General features: G+C 33.6%; 1 non-coding gene across 1 annotated transcript; it reads left to right on the top strand.

Annotated features, from left to right (window-relative positions):
* Positions 1-384: 384 nt before the first annotated feature.
* On the top strand, positions 385-495 carry LOC125727751 (U6 spliceosomal RNA). The gene has a single exon (XR_007388839.1). It is a non-coding gene; the product is annotated as a U6 spliceosomal RNA (small nuclear RNA).
* Positions 496-5,713: the final 5,218 nt, after the last annotated feature.

The following is a 5,713-nucleotide window of genomic DNA, read 5'->3' as shown; positions in this document are numbered from 1 at the left end:
TAAAATTGACTTTAAGGGAAGCGTGGAATTTTGTCCTTGAATCAAAAAAATTTCATCCTGAAAAGATTACCCAAGAATTGTAAATTTTTCTCTCCAATGAACGTGCTTGAAATTGAGTCTCATCTGCATTTTAAAATGGACACATCCTCTTGTACTTTCACCTTGTTTCATTTTTCATTTGACAAAGTCATTCTGAGGCAGAAAATTTTTGACACCTAATTGTTAAGGTACATTTGAGAGAAATATTTCGCAGCACGTCAGCTGTCTTCATATTTATGTTCTGGCAGAATATAGGGCCAGGGCATAGGCATTGCTTTGCCACCGACATGAGGAAAGCTCATACCGCTTCCACACCTATATATTCTTTCATCTGTTGGTAAATCTGTGCTTGCTATGGCAACACATATACTAAAATTGGAACGATACAGAGAAGATTGGCATGGCCCCTGCGCAAAGGGCATGATATTTTAGTCAACTGAATGATGAAAGAGGGTCAAAGTCCAAGTAGGAGTTTCCATTTTAAAATGCAGATTAGAGTCAATTTTAAGAATTTTCATTAGATAAAATTTTACAACTCTCCGGTTAGGGTTAGGGCTAGGATTAGGGTTAGGGTTTTTACAATTCTCCAGTAATCTTTTCTGGACCTAATTCTATTGATTCAAGGATTAAATCCTCGCTTCCTTTAGCATTTAAGTGTCAAAAAAAATTCTGCATGATATTTTAGTCAACTGAATGATGAAATAGGGTCAAAGTCCAAGTGGGAGATTCCAATATAATATGCAGATTAGAGTCCATTTCAAGCATTGTCATTGGAGAAAAAAAATCACACTTCTCTGGTAATCTTTCCTGGATCAAAAGTTTTTGATTCAAGGAATAAATTACAGACTTTCCTTAGCATGTACTTGTCAAAAATGATCTGTCTCAGAATATCTTCATTAACTGAACGATGGAAAAAGGTCAAAGTCCAAGTGGGAGTTTCCAATTTAAAATGCAGATTAGAATCAATTTCAAGCATTTTCATTAGATAAAATTTTACAACTCTCAGGTTAGGGTTAGGGTTAGGATTAGGGTTAGGGTTTTTACAATTCTCCAGTAATCTTTTCTGGACCTAATTATTTTGATTCAAGGATTAAATCCTCGCTTCCTTTAGTATTTAAGTGTCAAAAAAAATTCTGCATGATATTTTAGTCAACTGAATGATGAAAGAGGGTCAAAGTCCAAGTGGGAGTTTCCAATTTAAAATGCAGATTAGAGTACATTTCAAGCATTGTCATTGGAGAAAAAAAATCACACTTCTCTGGTAATCTTTCCTGGATCAAAAGTTTTTGATTCAAGGAATAAAATACAGACTTTCTGTAGCATGTACTTGTCAAAAATGATCTGTCTCAGAATATCTTCATGAACTGAACGATGGAAAAAGGTCAAAGTCCAAGTGGGAGTTTCCAATTTAAAATGCAGATTAGAGTCAATTTTAAGAATTTTCATTAGATAAAATTTTACAACTCTCCGGTTAGGGTTTGGGCTAGGATTAGGGTTAGGGTTTTTACAATTCTCCAGTAATCTTTTCTGGACCTAATTCTTTTGATTCAAGGATTAAATCCTCGCTTCCTTTAGCATTTAAGTGTCAAAAAAAATTCTGCATGATATTTTAGTCAACGGAATGATGAAAGAGGGTCAAAGTCCAAGTGGGAGTTTCCAATTTAAAATGCAGATTAGAGTCAATTTCAAGCATTGTCATTGGAGAAAAAAAATCACACTTCTCTGCTAATCTTTCCTGGATCAAAAGTTTTTGATTCAAGGAATAAATTACAGACTTTCTGTAGCATGTACTTGTCAAAAATGATCTGTCTCAGAATATCTTCATGAACTGAACGATGGAAAAAGGTCAAAGTCCAAGTGGGAGTTTCCAATTTAAAATGCAGATTAGAGTCAATTTTAAGAATTTTCATTAGATAAAATTTTACAACTCTCCGGTTAGGGTTAGGGCTAGGATTAGGGTTAGGGTTTTTACAATTCTCCAGTAATCTTTTCAGGACCTAATTCTTTTGATTCAAGGATTAAATTCCTCGCTTCCTTTAGCATTTAAGTGTCAAAAAAAATTCTGCATGATATTTTAGTCAACTGAATGATGAAAGAGGGTCAAAGTCCAAGTGGGAGTTTCCAATTTAAAATGCAGATTAGAGTCAATTTTAAGAATTTTCATTAGATAAAATTTTACAACTCTCCGGTTAGGGTTAGGGCTAGGATTAGGGTTAGGGTTTTTACAATTCTCCAGTAATCTTTTCTAGACCTAATTCTATTGATTCAAGGATTAAATCCTCGCTTCCTTTAGCATTTAAGTGTCAAAAAAAATTCTGCATGATATTTTAGTCAACTGAATGATGAAATAGGGTCAAAGTCCAAGTGGGAGTTTCCAATTTAAAATGCAGATTAGAGTACATTTCAAGCATTGTCATTGGAGAAAAAAAATCACACTTCTCTGGTAATCTTTCCTGGATCAAAAGTTTTTGATTCAAGGAATAAAATACAGACTTTCTGTAGCATGTACTTGTCAAAAATGATCTGTCTCAGAATATCTTCATGAACTGAACGATGGAAAAAGGTCAAAGTCCAACTGGGAGTTTCCAATTTAAAATGCAGATTAGAGTCAATTTTAAGAATTTTCATTAGATAAAATTTTACAACTCTCCGGTTAGGGTTAGGGCTAGGATTAGGGTTAGGGTTTTTACAATTCTCCAGTAATCTTTTCTGGACCTAATTCTTTTGATTCAAGGATTCAATTCCTCGCTTCCTTTAGCATTTAAGTGTCAAAAAAAATTCTGCATGATATTTTAGTCAACTGAATGATGAAAGAGGGTCAAAGTCAAAGTGGGAGTTTCCAATTTAAAATGCAGATTAGAGTCAATTTCAAGCATTTTCATTTGATAAAATTTTACAACTCTCAGGTTAGGGTTAGGGTTAGGATTAGGGTTAGGGTTTTTACAATTCTCCAGTAATCTTTTCTGGACCTAATTCTTTTGATTCAAGGATTAAATCCTCGCTTCCTTTAGCATTTAAGTGTCAAAAAAAATTCTGCATGATATTTTAGTCAACTGAATGATGAAAGAGGGTCAAAGTCCAAGTGGGAGTTTCCAATTTAAAATGCAGATAACAGTCAATTTCCAGCATTTTCATTAGATAAAATTTTACAACTCTCCGGTTAGGGTTAGGGCTAGGATTAGGGTTAGGGTTTTTACAATTCTCCAGTAATCTTTTCTGGACCTAATTCTTTTGATTCAAGGATTAAATCCTCGCTTCCTTTAACAGTTAAGTGTCAAAAAAAATTCTGCATGATATTTTAGTCAACTGAATGATGAAAGAGGGTCAAAGTCCAAGTGGGAGTTTCCAATTTAAAATGCAGATTAGAGTCAATTTCAAGCATTGTCATTGGAGAAAAAAATCACACTTCTCTGGTAATCTTTCCTGGATCAAAAGTTTTTGATTCAAGGAATAAATTACAGACTTTCTGTAGCATGTACTTGTCAAAAATGATCTGTCTCAGAATATCTTCATGAACTGAACGATGGAAAAAGGTCAAAGTCCAAGTGGGAGTTTCCAATTTAAAATGCAGATTAGAGTCAATTTTAAGAATTTTCATTAGATAAAATTTTACAACTCTCCGGTTAGGGTTAGGGCTAGGATTAGGGTTAGGGTTTTTACAATTCTCCAGTAATCTTTTCTGGACCTAATTCTATTGATTCAAGGATTAAATCCTCGCTTCCTTTAGCATTTAAGTGTCAAAAAAAATTCTGCATGATATTTTAGTCAACTGAATGATGAAAGAGGGTCAAAGTCAAAGTGGGAGTTTCCAATTTAAAATGCAGATTAGAGTCAATTTCAAGCATTTTCATTAGATAAAATTTTACTACTCTCAGGTTAGGGTTAGGGTTAGGATTAGGGTCAGGGTTTTTACAATTCTCCAGTAATCTTTTCTGGACCTAATTCTTTTGATTCAAGGATTAAATCCTCGCTTCCTTTAGCATTTAAGTGTCAAAAAAAATCTGCATGATATTTTAGTCAACTGAATGATGAAAGACGGTCAAAGTCCAAGTGGGAGTTTCCAATTTAAAATGCAGATTAGAGTCAATTTCAAGCATTTTCATTTAATAAAATTTTACAACTCTCAGGTTAGGGTTAGGGTTAGGATTAGGGTTAGGGTTTTTACAATTCTCCAGTAATCTTTTCTGGACCTAATTCTTTTGATTCAAGGATTAAATCCTCGCTTCCTTTAGCATTTAAGTGTCAAAAGAAATTCTGCATGATATTTTAGTCAACTGAATGATGAAAGAGGGTCAAAGTCCAAGTGGGAGTTTCCAATTTAAAATGCAGATTAGAGTCCATTTCAAGCATTGTCATTGGAGAAAAAAATCACACTTCTCTGGTAATCTTTCCTGGATCAAAAGTTTTTGATTCAAGGAATAAATGACAGACTTTCTGTAGCATGTACTTGTCAAAAATGATCTGTCTCAGAATATCTTCATTAACTGAACGATGGAAAAAGGTCAAAGTCCAAGTGGGAGTTTCCAATTTAAAATGCAGATTAGAGTCAATTTTAAGAATTTTCATTAGATAAAATTTTACAACTCTCCAGTTAGGGTTAGGGCTAGGATTAGGGTTAGGGTTTTTACAATTCTCCAGTAATCTTTTCTGGACCTAATTCTATTGATTCAAGGATTAAATCCTCGCTTCCTTTAGCTTTTAAGTGTCAAAAAAAATTCTGCATGATATTTTAGTCAACTGAATGATGAAAGAGGGTCAAAGTCAAAGTGGGAGTTTCCAATTTAAAATGCAGATTAGAGTCAATTTCAAGCATTTTCATTAGATAAAATTTTACAACTCTCAGGTTAGGGTTAGGGTTAGGATTAGGGTCAGGGTTTTTACAATTCTCCAGTAATCTTTTCTGGACCTAATTCTTTTGATTCAAGGATTAAATCCTCGCTTCCTTTAGCATTTAAGTGTCAAAAAAAAATCTGCATGATATTTTAGTCAACTGAATGATGAAAGACGGTCAAAGTCCAAGTGGGAGTTTCCAATTTAAAATGCAGATTAGAGTCAATTTCAAGCATTTTCATTTGATAAAATTTTACAACTCTCAGGTTAGGGTTAGGGTTAGGATTAGGGTTAGGGTTTTTACAATTCTCCAGTAATCTTTTCTGGACCTAATTCTTTTGATTCAAGGATTAAATCCACGCTTCCTTTAGCATTTAAGTGTCAAAAAAAATTCTGCATGATATTTCAGTCAACTGAATGATGAAAGAGGGTCAAAGTCAAAGTGGGAGTTTCCAATTTAAAATGCAGATTAGAGTCAATTTCAAGCATTGTCATTGGAGAAAAAAAATCACACTTCTCTGGTAATCTTTCCTGGATCAAAAGTTTTTGATTCAAGGAATAAATTACAGACTTTCTTTAGCATGTACTTGTCAAAAATGATCTGTCTCAGAATATCTTCATGAACTGAACGATGGAAAAAGGTCAAAGTCCAAGTGGGAGTTTCCAATTTAAAATGCAGATTAGAGTCAATTTCAACCATTGTCATTGGAGAAAAAAAATCACACTTCTCTGGTAATCTTTCCTGGATCAAAAGTTTTTGATTCAAGAACTAAATTACACACTTTCTTTAGCATGTACTTGTCAAAAATGATCTGTCTCAGAATATCTTCATTAACTGAACGAT

This window comes from Brienomyrus brachyistius, unplaced genomic scaffold (genome assembly GCF_023856365.1).
Source record: "Brienomyrus brachyistius isolate T26 unplaced genomic scaffold, BBRACH_0.4 scaffold116, whole genome shotgun sequence".
Classification (NCBI taxonomy): domain Eukaryota; kingdom Metazoa; phylum Chordata; class Actinopteri; order Osteoglossiformes; family Mormyridae; genus Brienomyrus; species Brienomyrus brachyistius.
The sequence above is the reverse complement of the archived record's forward strand: the minus strand, read 5'-3'. Positions and strand labels throughout refer to the sequence as shown.